The sequence below is a fragment of the Lactuca sativa genome, chromosome 5 (assembly GCF_002870075.4).
Source record: "Lactuca sativa cultivar Salinas chromosome 5, Lsat_Salinas_v11, whole genome shotgun sequence".
Taxonomy (NCBI): domain Eukaryota; kingdom Viridiplantae; phylum Streptophyta; class Magnoliopsida; order Asterales; family Asteraceae; genus Lactuca; species Lactuca sativa.
The window spans coordinates 317,861,840-317,880,443 of record NC_056627.2 but is presented as its reverse complement, the minus strand read 5'-3'; positions in this window follow the sequence as shown (position 1 = coordinate 317,880,443).

The window sequence follows — 18,604 nt, the reverse complement described above, 5'->3', positions numbered from 1 at the left end:
CATATGGGCCCCGTAATAGGGCCTTCCCTAGGTGTATTTTAAGCCGATTAACACATATAGGCCCTACGCTAGGGTGTATTTCAACCCAAACATACAGTTGTGGGCCCCGTCCTGGGGTCTATTTCAACCCGAATATATGATTATGGGCCCCACCCTTGGGTGTATTTGAACCCAACATACAATCACATATATACCACATAATGGCTATCATCCTAAGTAATACAATAATGGTTCACCATTGGTGCGTACGACCCATGGATATAGTGAGAAGACTCACCTCCAAAGAATATAACCGTGCCACACACTCAAGCTGTTGCTAATACTGCACCTCACACTAATGATATCCCAAAGAAATTAACCCTAATTAATAATCAGGCTTTTATTCTATAATAGATGGTCCAACCAATCCCATATCCTAAATAGGGGAAAAAAAGTCATTTGTCCTTCTCATTCAGCCCAAATTCTAAAAAGCACAACACTAATGATCCATGGCCTAATTGCTGGAACTGGGCCATACGCCTACAATGCGGAAGGGAATCGGGGTCGAGCTACCGTACGCGCAGTGTACGGGGTTTTACGCCCAACGTACACACTCTAAAGCCAAAAATCCCATTAAGGTCTCAATGCTTTAAGACCTTACGTCCAAACTTTAGATCTGAGCTTATTAAGACCTCTAAGGCCATAAAGTTGCAAACTTTATTCATTTGCATGGCTACAAGGAGCCCAATACTAAGAACCTAGCTTGCCCCATTGTAACACTCGATTCAAGGCACTCTTAATTTTTACCCTTTATATGTAAATGTTTTGCAGTTTTGGTCCATAGGGGGCAGTTTTGCCAATTCTAGAAAAGTTAGAGAACTCTGGGCATACTCCTCGTATGCGGGCGTATGCATACATGGGACAAACCCTAAATTTTAGGGTTTGGACCCTATTTAAACAACAATATGAACCTTGAACCTCTCATTTCTCAACCTCCAAAACCCTTTGAGTCACTTTTCGAAACCTTAGCCCTTATTGAAGAGATTCAACCTTCTTGTGTGTATTTCTAGTGTGTGTTGGTGGGATTTGAAGAAGAAGAGCTTGGAAGCCAGCTTTGTCCAAATGAGATTTGTAAATCAAGATTTCTATCATCATTTCTAGTTTTGTTGAGGTATAAAGCTTTGAACTTGCTCCTTGTTTGCTTAGATCTAGTCTTCATGAAGTTTTGGTCATATGATGAGATCTTATGGATTCCTTCCACTCCAGAAGTGAGGGGTTGCTTCTCTTGATGTTTCTGAGGTCCTTAGTCCATAAAGTTATCATCATGATGGTTATGGATAAACCATGCAGGTGTTTAGGTCATTATGGTGAAAGTAGAATGGTAAAAATGAGGGTTGGGTACTTTTGAACCATGCAAAGACTCCATGTTCATGACTTTATGGATTAAGATGTTTAATAATACTTGGATCTGAAGTTTGGGCTTTTTGTTGCAAATATGAAGCACTTTATGGGCACGTACACAGGGCGTATGTATGTGTACGCTGCATGTATGCTGCCCGGTCCCCGATCTTGCATGCTTAGTGAGTACGTAAGGCATACTCAGCTGCCGTTGACTTCAGTTGACTTTCACGGTTTGAGCCGCATATTGTCTTCTGACTTTAGGCCACTGCTAGACTTTAGGCCTTCTTGGATTTAGGCCCATGATGGGTTTTGGGTTTATTTAGGAATTTGGGCAATATTAGGCTTTTTGGGGCTATTGGATTAGGCCTCGATATTATTTGATGATGTTAACGCGGGGATTTTCCGAATCAGCAGTCTGAGATTTTATTTGAGATATTCAGTAGCTAGAGGTGAGTTTCCTCACTGTGCTTAGTGGGTCGAAGGCACCAATGCTGGTCCATGATTTATTATGTTTAGGATGCTACTTGTCTGCGTGACTCATGCGTGTAATATGTATTCATATGTCTACCGGGCGGGGACTGATGATTATATTGTATACTATTTATCTTTATGATTTTTATGCATTTGTTTATATGTTGTATGTATACCGGGCAGGGCCTGATGATTGATAAATCTGTTCCGAGTGGGGCCTGATGAAGGACGGGGCCTATTATATGTTTGATATGTGTTATTTTGGGTAACTCAGTAAGCTTTGAGCTTACGGTTTTCATTTTATGTTTCAGGTACTTCTAGTTCGAAGGGGAAGAGCCTGGGATGATTGCGGTGCACACACCACATTGTTCTGCATTTTATATCACTCTGATGTACTTGGATTTTTATTTTATGTTGTTTTGGATAATGGTTTTGTTATTTTAAAAATATAAATTTTTAGTCTTAATTTTTGGGTCGTTGCAAGTTGGTATCAGAGACTTAGTTTGAGGGATTCGGGCACACTCTCGGGTGTGTCTGAACTCCAACTGAGGATTTGGTAGAATTTTCAAAAAGAAAATGTTGTATAAAAGGGTTTCTAATAAAATAAAATGGATGTGGTGCATGAAATCGACCGAGTTCATGTAAGTTTTCCCAAAATACCCATACATGTTTTATGATATGCTTGATCTGTGAATCTATGAATCGCATGCTAGATTCGGGCTAAGGATCTAGGAGAGATACCTTTATATGCCTGGTGTGTGAGCTTGTAGAATTACATGCTGGTACTGATCAATTAGTGATAGGATGGCGTGTTTAGGTTATGCTTTATTCTGATTACTCAATGCTCGAATGGTTCTTGTTTTGTGCTTTTTAGAAGTTCTCATTAACTTCAGCTAACTAGGAAGTGAATATGCTAAGTTACATATTAATGAGACTAAATAACTTTAGAAGGTTAGGTTTTAAATCTATGTTGTAGCTTTTGTTTGAGTCCAACCATTGTAGTGTGAAACCTTTCATTCGAAGAATTATTTGGTGTTAGTGATATGTAATTGTATTCGTGAGCTAGTTAGAGGTGGTTAGAGGGAGTTCCTTCTGCAGCTGATGGCGAAGAGTGGTGTGATGATTGCCCTTGAAAGCCTATGAAGAGATTTAGGGTTGGGAGCCTTGTCTTGTTTAGGGTTGTATGTATGGATAAGGGAGTGACTTGGAGGATTCGGGGTGTTCCTTAAGGAAATTATAGATAGATGTGGAAGGTATTATGGGCCCATACTAATGGAAGTAGAGGATCCATACTCTAGTCAAGGAAAGCTGTGATGATACCAGGAAGCTTGTAGAGTACGGGACTGCTCAATGTCTATTTATGTGTGTTCTGATGTTTGGTGTGGTCTATTTTCAGTATGGTGGTCACACAAGGAGGTTCTTATAGTGGCTCTGGTTCAGGCTCTAGAGCCGGACAGTTGGATGGGCAGATGCGGGAGTTCATTTCGTCTGAGGTCACCTGCAACATACATGAGCAGACTCCTGTGATCATTGGTACGGTCAAGGAGGGCATTTTGGAGATTTTGGATGAGCACTTGAGCGCTTTTCGTTCTGAGATAGTGGCATTTATGGGAGCTCATATGTTGACTTTCAGGGAGTTTTGAGCATGTGGGGCTCCAGAGTACTTTAAGGAGAAGGACCCGGTCACAAGCAAATGTTCGTTAGCGAATGCCGCTAATGCCTTCCACACCAATAGTTGTCTTGATGTGGCAAAGGTCAGACTTGCTTCCAGTCTTCTGAAGGATAGAGCTTGAGATTGGTGGGAGGAGGTTGGACATGCCATAGGGGACGATACGGTTGATTCGATGTCATGGGATGACTTTATGATGGTATTTTGAGTTGAGTTTGCGCTAGTGATTGAGGTGCAACAGTTGGTGAGGGAGTTTCTGGACCTTCGCCAGACCACTGAGATGGTGGCTGAGATCACCGTGATGTTTAGTGAGAGGGCCTTGTTGGTTCCGCAGTATATGGTGGATGATGAGATGAAGAAGGTGAGATACCATGAGATGTTGAGGAGTGATATTTTACAGTTTGTGAGCCGATACAGTTGTAGGACACTGGAGGATATGATTGCGAGAGCCAGAGGGAGAGATATTGATTTGGAGATGGAGAGGAAGAGGAAGCAATATCAATTTCATGGTTTATGGAGTTCGAGCAAAAGGCCCAAGTTATTTGATACGAGATCGAGAGGCCAAAAGGGTCGGAGCCGTTGTGGAAAGTGCGAAAAGACGCACGATGGATTATTGATGGCCAATTGCCTGAGTTTGACAGCAACGGGACCAGTGGTAGCACCCGCTCCGGCGACTTTGCAGATTATTGATGGTCGCCGGGGTAAGGCGGATTCGCCTTTTGTGAGGAGTAGGGATTTTCAGCTAACAACCGAGCAGGCTCATGCAACACCTGATGTGGTGACGGGTATGTATTTTCTCCCCATCTCTTTATTTATGTTGATTTTATGCTTATTTTTTTTGTGTTTTGTTATAGGATCGTTCCTTGTGAATGGTATCTCTGCCTTGGTATATTTTGATTTGGGGGATACCTGATCTTTTGTATCTCTTACGCTTAGCAAGAGGTTTGTTGGTCCTCCGGGGGAGCTGGATTGTCCATTAGTGGTTGAGATTGTGGATGATCGATCTGTTCGGGTATCGAGGGTTTATCGTGGTTGTGTTCTGGACATGTTCAGCGAGCAGTATCCAATTGATTTGTTTCCTATTCCTTTGCGTGTGAACAAGGTTATTGTAGGGATGTACTGGTTGACCCCCAATGGGACAGTGATTGATTGCGAGAATCAGATGGTATGTATTCAGACCCCATGCGGGGGAGAGTTAGTGGTTCAGGGAGAGAGTGATCAGCATGGGTCGAGACTATGTTCAGCAGTGCCATACATTATCTTCAAGAAGGTTATTCCAGATATGTTGCCTATGTTATGGATACCCGAGGGAAGGGTAAGGCGATTGTAGATGATGTGCGTATTATACGAGAGTACTCGGATGTGTTTCCTGAGTAGTTTCTTGGAGTGCCTCTGGAGAGGAAAGTGGAGTTTTAGATTGACTTGGTTCTTGGTGTGACTATGATTGCCCAAGCACTGTATCAGTTAGCTCCTCTAGAGATCCAGAAGTTGTCTTCACAGTTACAGAATTTGTTAGACAAGGAGTTCATAAGACTGATTAGTTAACTGTGGGGAGCGTCGATCTTATTTGTAAGGAAGAAGGATGGATCATATCGGATGTGTAATGACTATCGAGAGCTGATTAAACTAACGATGAAGAACTGTTATCTACTCCTGAGGATTGATGAATTGTGTGACCAACTTCATGGTACATCTTGGTTTTTTAAAAAATGATCTACGTTCGGCTTATCATCAGATGAGGGTTCGAGAGGACGATGTGCAAAAGACGGCCTTCCGAACTCGTTATGGTCATTACGAGTTTGGTGATGCCCTTTTAGCTTACCAATGCTCTAGCTGCGTTCATGGACCTTATTAACCGCATATGCAAGATGATGTTGGATCGTTCTGTGATTGTATTCATTGATGACATCCTAGTCTATTCCAAGACCCAGGAGCTGCATGAGGAGAATTTGAGGGAGGTATTGGAGACTCTGAGGAGGGAGAGAGTGTATGCGGAGTTCTCTAAGTATGAGTTTAGGTTGCGCGTGGTGCAGTTTCTGGGGCATCTTGTCAACCAGAATGGTATTCTGGTTGATCCGGCCAACGTTGAGGTCGTGATGAGGTGGGAGGTTTCAAGGTCTCCATATGAGATTCGGAGTTTCCTTGGGTTGGCAGGTTACTACCGGAGATTCATTAAGGATTTCTCCAAGATCGCGATTCCTCTGGCCCGATTGATAAAGAAGTTTGTCACTTTTCGCTAGGGGCCTGAGCAGCAGACAACTTGTGATACCTTGAGACATAGATTGTATGAGGCGCCAATTCTGACCCTGCCGGAGGGTGTTGAGGATTTTGTAGTTAATTATGATGCGTCGATCACAGCTTTGGATACAGTTCTGATGCAAAGGGGTCTCGTTATTGCTTATGCTTCGAGGCAACTGAAGCCTCGTGTGTGCACTGCAATCACCCCCAGATCTTCCCTTTTGCACCAAAAGTACCTGAAACATAAAATAATAACCATAAGCACGAAGCTTAGTGAGTTTGCCCCCAAATAACACATACAAAAATATATTGGGCCCCGCCCGATGAGTGTAATGGGCCCCACCTTAACTCGCATAACGGGCCCTGCCCACTGAGTATAATGGGCCTCTCCATAAATTGCATAACGGGCCTCGCCCTAACTCTCACAACAAGCCCCGCCCAACCAAAAAACATACAATTATAACAAAAAATAACATACAGATTAAAAACATACACATGCAAGAGTGAGACATACATCTAGCACCATAACATAATAAACAATGGGTCAGCATTGGTGCCTTCGACCCGCTAACCATGGCGAGGAAGACTCACCTTATACTATTGAATCTAACAAATAAATCTCTAGCTGCTGGTCCGAAAATTCCCGCGCTATCATCATAAAATAACATCAAATTAATAAATAGATCCCGACTTACACTAAGAGTCCAAACTAGGGTAAAAGACCGTTTAACCCTCTACTATAACTTGGCCCAATGCCAAAGCCCAAACCAACTACTCAAAAAGGCCCGGTTCCGAAAATAGTCACCCAAGCCCAATTATGGCCCAATCTTCCAAATTGGGCCCAAATCCCTTCGTGGGCCTCCCTCCAAAAGAGTCCAAACTGAAAATATGATGACCCAACAAAGCCCTAAACTCCTAAGGTCCGCACACAGCCCGAAACATAGAAGCTCAAATCCAAAGCCCGCCTGCTGAGTACGCGGGGCGTACTCAACACGTACGCTTACCGTACACGCTCTAGGATAGTATGCGCATCATACCAGCTTGTACACCCGACGTACTCCCCAGTTGGTTACCCCACATCAATAAGTACTTAATCCATTCAGTCCCTACTCGATACTCTCATATCTTGTCTCAAAAGATGATTTATCACGTAAAGTTGGCAACTTTACGTGCATGCATGGCTTAATGGGACTCTAGAGCTCAAAAGAGCTTAACAAAGGTTCTTAACACATGTATGAGTCCATATAAACCATAGCGTTTGCATTTTTATGCTTAAAGGACCCCTAAAATGTCCAGATCTAAAAGGTTAAGCTTCTGAAATGGCCTTATCTCACAAGGACAAACCAAAAGGGATCAAACTAGCCATAAACAAGCGCAAAAGAAGATCTATACAAGGAGCTGAAAAGTTATGGACTTTATACTTCAAAAGTCACGAAATGATGAAGCTAAATATGGATCTCTAAGCTCTTCTCCAAAGAATGAGTCTTCAATGTTCTTTTACCACTTCACAATACACTAAAACATACCAAACTGCTTCATAAGAGCTCAAGAACAACAAAACAAAGGCTAAGGGAGAGGTTAGGGTTTTCAAGATGTGGAGGCCGGTCTGAAATGGTTAGGAGATGGGTTAAAGAAGCTTAAATATGGAAAAATAATCCTTAAAATTAGGGTTTGTTCTAAGCCAGTGTACACCCAACGTAACTCCACGTACGCCTAGCATACGTGGTCGATGCCCGCGATCATGATCCAGCTAGTACACTAAGCATACTCAGAAGTATGGCCTGCGTACTAGCCAGAGGACCAATAATGCAATTATTCTATTAAGAAAGGGTTAAAAGGCACTTACAAGGTCCAAATGCTACAGCCTGAGGTATTTGATGGATCAGCCAAATATGAACATGAGGCAATGCCAGTGGGTGAATGTGGTGAAGGATTATGATTGTGAGATGCTTTACCATCCAGAGAAGACCAATGTGGTGGCCGATGTACTCAACCGCAAGGTGGTCGCGAATCCGTTCATGGATATTTGTTTGAGGATGACAGTGATTACTCCACTCTTGGAGCAGATTCGAGAGGCTCAGGTTGAGGCTATGAAGGAAGAGCATCAGAAGAGTGATTGCATAGTGGGTCATGTGGCTCCCTTCTATTATGATTGAAGGGGGTTGTTGACTCTCCATCGTAGGGTGTAGGTTCCTTAATGTGGAGGTGCATGCCAGGTACTGATGGAGGAGATGCAAAAATCAAGGTTCTCTATCCATCTCGGATAAACAAAAATGCATAAAGATCTTTGTCCTGATTATTGGTGGCCATGTATGAAGCAGGATGTAGCTTGGTATGTAGAGAGGTGGTTGACTTGCAAGAAAGTCAAGGCCAAACATCAGCGGCCTCACGACAAGATGCACCCGTTAGACATTCCCGTTTGGAAATCGGAAGACATTACAATGGATTTCATCACGAAGTTGCCTTGGACAGCGTGCAGAGTGGATTCAATTTGGTTCATCGTGCATCGATTGACGAAGAGTGCATATTTTAGTCTGATTCAAGAAAGTATCTCTACGAAGAAGTTGGCCGACATATACATCAGGGAGTTTGTGGCACGTCATGGTGTTCGGGTTTCAGTAGTTTCAGATAGGGATGTTCATTTTACTTCCAGGTTTTGGAAGAGGTTTCACGAGGAGTTGAGTACTCATCTACACTTCAGCACGACTTTCCACCCACAAAATGATGCACAGAGTGAGCGGACTATCCAGACCTTGGAGGATATGCTGTGAGCATCTGTATTGGATTTTGGTAGGAGTTGGGATGCGTATCTCCCTTTGGCGGAGTTTTCGTATAACAACATTGATCACTCCAACATCGATCAACCTCCTTTTGAGATTCTCTATGGGAGGAAATGTAGGACCCCGATATGCTGGGGTGAGGTTGGTTAACGATTCATGGGGAGTATCGAAGTGGTACTTAAGACTACCGTGTTGATTTAGCAGGTTCGGAGTAGACTTCTGACATCACAGAGTCGGTAGAAGAGTTTGTTGGATTAGGTGTCTAAGCCGATAACTATAATTGGTATGTACTTGACCCGATAGTAGCATGGTCCTTTTGGGTTGCGTTCACCATAACAACTTGACTGGATGAGTTATGAGAAAAAAGGTTAATTTTGATTTATTAATATATTATATGAACAATATATTAATGGAGAAATCATATTATTTAATTAATATTGATTAAGAATTAATTTGGAATTAATTTATTGATCAAAATAGATTAATTAAATTAAAGGGGACTTATATTGTAATTATAAGATAACTGCAAGATCGGCTATGGACTCCTAAAAGAAGGAGGTGGACGAATTCTATAGAAGCCCATAGAAGAATTCGTCCAGATGGGGCCTTCTGGAAGGATCTACTGGACTGTTTAAGGCCTAAGCAATCATATTAGGGTTTTGACTGAAACCCTAACAACTCAGCTATATAAAGACCCTATGGGACTCCTAATTTCAGCCACTGAATCCTAAGAAGGACAACCAACCAATTTTGTGATCCCTAGCCTCTCTCTCATATTCTTCCAACTTGCTTTTGGTGTTTGTGATCTATTAAAGGTATCACATTTTTGGTACTAAGCTCTTGAAAGGCAAAGATCACGCAAGTAGTAATTGAAAGGTAATATTCTAACTTTGTATTAGATATAAATTTCGAAATATAGCATGCTAGAATAGGGTTATGTTGGATTAGTGTCTAAGTCCATAACTATTTTGGTATGTACTTGACCCGATGGTGCATGGTCCTTTTGGGTTGCCTTCACCAAAGCAACTTGATAGGATGAATTATGGAGAGAAAGGATTAAATATGATTTATTAATATATTATGGGAATAATATATTAAAGGAGAAATCATATTGTTTAATTAATATTAGTCAATAATTAATTGGTAATTAGTTTTGTGACTAAAAGAGATTAATTAAACTTAAGGGACTGGAATTGTAATTATAAGATAATTGTAATTTGGGCCATGGATTGCCTTGTATTAAGGGGTGGACGAATTCTATGGGGAAACCCAAGAAGAAATCGTCCAAGGCCTTAAGGAAAGGGATCCATGGGTTGCTTAGGGCTTAAGCATCCAAATTAGGGTTTCCTTGTTAAGACAACCCTAATAGCCTCCTATATATAGATCCCTTATGACCTAAAAACGTGGCTAAGACTTCTTCTAGGGTTTCACACGTTTTTGGGCAGCCTTCATCCTCTCTCCTCTTCATCCTCTTGCTTATGGTGTTTGTGAACCATTAGAGGAGTGACATTTGTGACTCTAAGCTTTCTAAAGTCAATACAAGGAGGAATTGGATTGTTATTGCTACATAACAATCAAGGTAATATCTTAAACGCATTCTGATGTTAATATGATTACTTGTATGCCAAAATTAGGGTTTATAGTCTTGGATAACTTGCATGTACAATAGAGAAACCTAGATCCAAGCATTAGGGTTTGTATGAGCACATAGGATGTTCTTAGGACCAAAACCCATCAGGTTCATGCTTTGGATAAATAATATTGTATGATAACTTGAGAAAGACCTAGATCCAAGGCATTAGGGTTGCATGTGCACCATAGGATTGATGTAATGCTCATAACTCAATAGAGTTATGCTGACAAACGCCGATTAGACAAAGAGTTTCAGGTTGGGGATACGGTCCTCCTGAAGGTGTCGCCTTGGAAAGGTGTCATCCGATTCAGGAAGAGGGGAAAGTTGGCACCCAGGTACATTGATCCTTTCAGGGTTTTGTGTGGTTGGGCCGGGTTGCTTATCACTTGGACCTTCCTAAGGAGCTTAGTCAGATCCATAGCATGTTTCACGTATCTAGGGTGCATAAATGTTTGGTTGATGATTCTGTAGTGGTTCCATTAGAGGATATTTAGGTGGATGATTGCCTGAATTATTTCGAGAGACCGGTGGCAATCCTTGACCGGAAGACAAAAACCTTGAGGAAAAAGGTTGTTGAGTTGGTGAAGGTGCAGTGACAACACCACAAGGGCTCATAATGGAAATGGGAGCCCGAGGACGAGATGAGGGAGCATTAGCTAGAATTATTTTTGGAAGCGGACTTCGAAGATGAATTCTGATTCAAGTGGGGTGAATTGTAACACTCGATTCAAGGTAATTTCATTTTTGAAACGTGGTATGTAAATGTTTGGTAGTTTTGGTCTCTAGGGGCAGTTTTGCCAATTTCAGAAAGCTTAGAGAACGCACGACATACACATGTAGGGGACAAACCCTAAATTTTAGGGTTTTGAACCTATTTAAACAACATTATGAACCTTGAACCTCTCATTTCTCAGCCTCCAAATCCCTTTGAGTCACTTTTCGAAACCTTAGCCCTTCTTGAAGAGATTTGACCTTCTTGTGTGTGTTTCTAGTGTGTGTTAGTGGGATTTGAAGAAGAAGATCTTGGAAGAAGGAGCTTTGTCCAAAAGAGATTTGTAGATCTATTTTTCTCTCATCGTTTTCAGCTTCATTGAGGTATAAATATTTGAACTTGCTACTTGTTTGCTTAGATCTAGTCTTCATGAAGTTTTGGTCCCATTTTGGTCATATGATGAGATCTAGTGGATTCCTTACACTCCAGAAGTTAGAGGTTGCTTCTCTTGATGTTTTTGAGGTCATTAGTCCATAAAGTTAGCATCTTGATGGTTGTAGATCTACCATGCATATGTTTAGGTCATTATTGTGAAAGTAGAATGTTAAAAGTGAGGTTTGGGTCCTTTTGAGCCATGCAAAGGCTCCAAGTTCATGACTTTCTGGATTAAGAAGTTTAAGAAGACTTGGATCTGAAGTTTGGGCTTTTAGTTGCAAGTATGAAGAACTTAATGGGAAAATCTCTTAATGGGCACGTATGTATGTGTACGCTGCCCATCCCCAGTCTTGCACACTTAGTGAGTATGCAGGGCATAAGCCTGAGTATGTAGGGCATACTCACCCGCCGTTGAATTCGGTTGACTATCACGGTTTGGGCCATATATTGGATTTTATGGGTTTTGGGCCTTATTAGGCCATTAGTGTTCTGACTTTGGGCCATTTCTAGACTTTGGTCCTTCTTGGATTTAGGCCCATGATAAGTTTAGGCCCATTTAAGGATTTAGGCCCATGATAAGTTTAGGCCCATTTAAGAATTTAGGCCATATTAGGAATTTTGGGGCTATTAGATTAGGCCTCAGATTTTGGGCCAAGTGAGGAAAGTGTAAAATGGACTTTTACCCCGAGTGTTGGATATCAGACTAGGATTCCAATTATTGGTTGTGGACCAACTATTAATTTGGTATTATTTGATAATGTTAGCGTGGGGATTTTACGGATTAGCAGTCCAAGCTTTTATCTGAGACATTCAACAACTAGAGGTGAGTTTCCTCACTGTGTTTAGCGGCTCAAAGGCACCAATTTCGGCCCATGGTTTATTATGTTTAGGATGCTAGTTGTCTGCGTGACTCATGCATGTGTTATGTGTTTATATGTTTACCGGGCAGGGCCTGATGATTATATTATTTATCTTTGTGATTTTTATGCATATGTTTATATGTTGTATGTATACCAGGCGGGGCCTGATGACTGACATATCTATTCCGAGCAAGGCTCGATGTCTGGCCGGGACTGATGACGGGAAAGGCTCATTATGTATGATATGTGGTATTTTGGGGAACTCTTTAAGCATTGTGCTTACAGTTTTCAGTTTATGTTTCAAGTACCTTTGGTTCGAAGGGGAAGGGCTTGGGATGATTGAAGTGCACACACCACATTGTTTTGCGTTTTATATGACTCTAATGTACTTGGATGTTTATTGATTCACTTTGATTAACCATGGTTTCTATGATGTTGTTTTGGATAATGGTGATGGGTTTTGTATACTACAACATCCTATGGTGCACATACAACCTAAAAGCTTTGGATCTATGTTTTCTCTAATTATACATGCATATGATTTCCAAATCTTTAAGCCTAAAACTAGCATAAAAATAACATATTTATAATATACCCCTTGATGTTGTTGATGTTGCTAGGAAGACTTTGGCCATGAAGAACTTAGGGCCCCAAGTGTTGCACCTCAAATGGAATCAAAACTCACCTAGGACGAAGGTGTCCCTTGAGAGAGAATTTCCATGCACCTAAAAAACACCCCCATGAACTCCAAGAACTAGAAGTATCACAAGTGGCGTTTTTGAGGCTATGGAGTATGTATTTATTGCTGGATTAATGTCTAAGTCCATAACTTTAATTGGTAAGACTTGACCCGACCCGGCATGGTCCATTTGGGTTGCATACCATCATGCACTTGGATGAGAGAAATAAGACACTTATGGTTATTAATATATTATAAGTTCTAGTATATTAATAATAAGAATGATAAGATTATTTAATTAGTATTGATCAAGAATTAATCTAGGATTAATTAAGTGATCAAAAGAAGACTAATTAAATATATGGGTTGATTGTGTAAATCATCCATACTTGTATAGTGGGCTAATGCTCCATGGATAATCAAGTTGGGCTAAAACCCATAGGATGGTCCATGGATGCTCCATGGTGTATTTGTACCCATGGATCCAAGGAAATGGAAAGTCATGACAATTAGGGTTTGCCCTAATTGTAACACTATATAAGCATCATATTATTCACCAAAATCGGCACTAGTGGGTGTACTAGAAGGGCTAGCCGATTTCATGAAGTGTGGGTTTTCTCTCAAGTCATTCCATGTGTTTTGATGATTGTGATTCCATTTGAGGTGTCACACTTGGGGCACTAGGCACTCTAGCTTCATGAAGACTTTCTTCTCCAAAGAGGTATGTATTCTATCTTGCTATAGCCATTGTTTTGTATGCTAGATTAGGATAATACCTTGGAAGTTCTTATTTGCATGTATAATAGAGAAAACATAGATCCAAGGTATTTAGGGTTGCATGTACACTTAGGAGTGTTAGAATGCTCAAAACCCAACAGTGGTATCAGAGCCTAGGCTTGTTTTCTTGTTATACCTGCAATAGAAGCTGAAAAAACGAATCTGGTGCTGTCTGGCCATCAGACTCGGCGAGTCCATCAGGAGACTCGGCGAGTCCATGCCTAAAAAGTGATGAATTCGATCCAACTCGCCGAGTTTGTTCATGCACTCGACGAGTTGGACCCCCAGACAGCATATTTTCGAGTTTTTTGGCTAGAAATGGACTAGGAACATTACCCTATGTTGTTTTGATCTTATAAACTTGTTTTTGATGTGGTAATGTTCATGCTAATCCATTTTCAAAGATAATTGTCAATAGATTCATGTTTTGTATTAGTTTAAGGTTTAGACTAATTACATGAAAAAGTTTGATTTGAATTATCTTGTTCTTATGAATTGCTTAGATTAATAGAAATGTTGAGTGAAATAGTTGTTTTCAATCCATTTTAATCTAAGAGTTGAGTATAAAATGTGTTTGTGTAACTTGTCCTCAAGTTACATGAAGAGTCACATTAAAGACTCATAAAATTCATAAAAGTTGGCAATGGTTACAAAATGAAGAGTCTTGTGTCATTGAATAAATTTTTTATGACTCCATAACTTGTCCCCAAGTTATGAAAGTTCAAGAGTCACTTCATTAAAGAAAAATATGTAACCATAATTAAATCCATAAGTTATAAAATAAAGAAAAAGTTAGTTCTTTTATTAGTTTAAAGTCTTCCATAACTTGTCCTCAAGTTATGGAACTTGAAGAGTTTTTGGATTAAAACTACTTTAAACACATAAGTTATGGAATTAATTAGTTTTGAATAGTTTCAAAACTTGCCCTCAAGTTTTGGAATTTGAAAAGTTTTCAAGTATGAATACTTTAATTCCAAGTTAGCCCTTAGAATTTTAAAAGTTAAAATTCAACCCTTATACTTTATAATATTATAAGTTAATAATATATATATGTATAAGAGTAAAGTCAGTCTTACCGCTAGTACGCCTCATTCACGAAGCCGGTCTATAAGGTGGGTATAAGGTTGTTGCCTATAAAATGGCAACTTAATGGGTGTCCACTCTCACCCACCGCTTGCTTGACTGGTGGAGGGTCGTTAGCCGAACGGGTTTGACAGGACTAGAATTCTCCCTTCATTAAAAGTATTAATGAAAAATACTAAGTAACTAAACTCTTAATAATACCCAATCTTAGTTACTTAGGAAAAATGTGAATAAGGTGCTAATCCATGAAATTACACTTTACACTTTGTCTAAGTCGTTAGTGGAGCGTGTGTGGTTAACCGGCACACTAACTTGGACTTAACAAGGTAGGTAAAGGGTGACTTAATATTTATCATAATATCGATGGAGCGTGTGTGGTTAACCGGCACATCGATTGAGGGGTAATTTATTAAGGGTACCAAGTGATTTGCATGGTTACTTCACACCTTGTTTTGTGATCCTCGGCATCCCAGTCACAAAACCTGAAGGGCACACTCGAGATTGAAACATGCCATTGAACAGTTCAATGAATCTCAAAGATCTAGGAGTTTCAAAACCAATTAAAACCTAATAATACATTTCGTTTATCTTGGTGGAAATTGGTGAATCGTCATTCACCTACCTTCAAATATTTTATAGCTTGGATTACGGCATACCTCTTCTAAGTTATAAAATAGTTTGTTGGGTCCTAGCCTTAATATTTCATATTGGGTGTCATATTAAGGACTTAAGATCAACTATCTTGAATATCTCCCAAAAGATGTCTGGTTTAGACACTTATGATCTTCCCAAATCTCTTGAAACAAGGTTTCCTAATGAAGATGATGTCCGATGGATATCATACTTCTTTCTCCTCCTCCAATTATTCTCCCTAACCCACAAGTTCTTGAAAAGTTTAAGGTCACTCAAGCCCTATTGGCAAGGCAAGGTCTAGGTGTGAACACATCTTGGAGATGTAGTCACATATTGACAAGCCGGGAGAGTTGGGTGTCAAAGTCTTGAGAAAGTTGGTGGTTCAATCACTTTCTAAGTCACATAGTGAGTTCCTTTGGGACACCTATGAAACAGACTATGACAAGACCCTTAATGATCTTATCTATTTGCTAAGATCAACTTCCTAAAACTTTATGGACATTGATAATGATGACATTGGTTATCCAGTAAAGCATTCTCTTCCCAATGGAAAGGGATTGGCCATAGTCAACTCGGTTGACCAAATGGTAAAGAGAAAAGCTAAGTCTGTGATAGTCCTGTGTACCATTATCAAAGGGTCCATATGTTTGTATTGCCAAAGAAAGGGCATTGGTTGCGAAGCTGCCAAATTTACCTAAGGATGTTAAAGTCAATAAGTTTGACTCTACTTCAGGTAAAATCCACTATCTAACTCTGTTAAGTTTCTATTCTGAGATTCTTGATACATGATGTGACTGGGTCACATGGTGATGTTTAAGAATCAAAGAAAAGTGAAGAAACTTAAAGAAAGAATATGCTGAATCTGATCGCGTAGATGGATTTCTATCGCGTAGCTTGAAAAATCGGATTCATGAGCTACTTCTCAGGAGTTATGAGATATTGCTTAGGAATAGATAACAACAAGTTTTCATATGGATTGTAAGGATAAGTTTTTCCGCAAAGTTTTAAAATAAAAAGAAAATTTTTTATTTTATTTATTTTAAAATATCCTTACAATGGCATTTGGAAAGAAAATTGTTGCTTATAAGATTCCATTAACAGCAAGAGTGGAAACATGAAATTGATTCTTTCATTTGCGGTAATGTCTAAATTTACCAAATAAGGAAAGATTCTCATCACTCAAGTTTCAAGTAGACCGGAACTTGGAATCATGCAAGTTGTATAGCATGATGAATGAGAACTTTCAAGTTTTGGAAAAATTAAGACTAATTACTTGTTCACATGGAAGTGTGAGTCAAGTAAAGGACTAAGGGATCGAGTACACATTCTTGTGCACTGATTAAGTCCACCACAAAAGATCGATAAGAAGAATCAAATTAGGCAGAAGGATAAAAGTTTCTCAAATCTGAAAAGATGGGAGAGTACTTTAGTATCAGTTTTGTGATCATCTTAATGATTAAGAAACCATATCACAATTAATTCTCTAAGGAAATCTTAGTGCATTCTTATGACTAAGAAGAGGGATCTTGAATTGTTGAAATGGTTAAATCAAGAAGATGAGTCATACTTCGTTCCAATACAAGTCTTAGAGTCATACTCCAAGATTGTAACTTGAGTGACATGTCTCAAAAGAAGGTTTAAAACACTTGTCAAATGTAAGAGTAAAAGTTTTTCTACTCTTGTACATTTGAAATTGGTAAGTTGTGATGTTTTGGATAAAACAAAGACCAACTTAGGCCAATTGTGTGAAGTGTTTGTCTTGATTAGAATCCGCACTATCTCTTGGATATTTGACAAGGGAGTCTTATAGGTCAAGAGGACAGTGGGAGTCTTAAAGGTCTTGAAAGTCTCAAGAAATAATCAAGAGTAAAACCTGAAGTTCTTCACTAGCACACGACTTGAGGTTTATAACCTATCGTGTTGACATAGTCTGTGCCCATTCCAGTTAAAGTTGGTTTTGCATATGAGTTCTTAGAGTTCTCAATTTGTTGCACAACAACTTGGAAGCAATGGCAGGCCCTTGAGCTGCCAGGTGGCAAGAAGTTAAGATTGAGTTCAATCCATATGGTTTTGGATTTGTCATTATCTTTGTCTTGTGATTATGGTTTGACAAATTCATATGGGTAGGAACTCATACACCATATAAATCTAAGAGTCATAAGGTTTCTCTCCGATTCATGAAAATGATGGTGAGGAAACACTTTCACTAAGTAGATTTTATCTAGATAGCAATTGTGATATTTGCATTCTCAAAGTCGTTAGTGGAGCGCGTGTGGTTAACCGGCACACTAACCTGGACTTGTGAGAAGTGGCAAAAAGGTCTAACCATTATGATTACGGCATACCTCTTCATAATTGTTTAGACACACAAGTGTGCTATCTAAGGGAAGGTGTATGATTTTGATAAAGTTTTATCAAAACAATCTAGCATCAGAAATCTGAACTTTGGTAAGAAAGTCAATGAAGTATTGATTTCTAGAAGTCCAGCTGATTTCTGAGTACATGTCAAAGCTAGTGGGAGCATAAGTGTTATGCTAATAATCATCATGTTAGTGGGAGCATGATAATTATGATAAGTATTGCAAGTTAGCAATGTTAATTATAGAAAACAAAAGTTTCAATTGGGAAAGAGTTGTTTTGCTATAATTAAGGGAGAGGAAATTATACTTCATCTCAAATCTATAAGCTTAGATCGTGAGGTTTTAATCATTTAGTCAAGGATATATATGAATTTCATGTTGGAATGGCTCAACATAAGGAAATTCTGTATACGGGTCCATTATTTGCGTTCTAAAATTCGATTATGATTACGGCATCCCTTTTCATAATCTGAATTATGAGAACTTGGCAAATTGAAATGGAAATATTATAGCAAAAGACTGGTTTAGTCTTTATGTGAGACATCATGAATCGTGTCCCATATGCTTCGGATATAGGATCGATTAATATAGGATCGATTACATGTGCTATAATCATCCGTTCTAAAATTTTCCAAATGCCTGGGGCATTAAGAAGGGAAAAGGTTTAGAACTGGATATGACTAAAAGGATTAAACAATTGTCGAGGACAATCTAAGGTTTACCAAAGATTGGTTGCTCAAGGACAATTGGAAGTATAATGATAATTCTGGAAGGACCATATTGACATAGTCTGTAAGGAGGCAACTCTTGTTCAGAAGTGATAGTCAAAATGGAATCTGGAAATGTTTCAAAGTTAGAATTTTCAATCTGTTTAAGATTAGGAAACTTAATGCA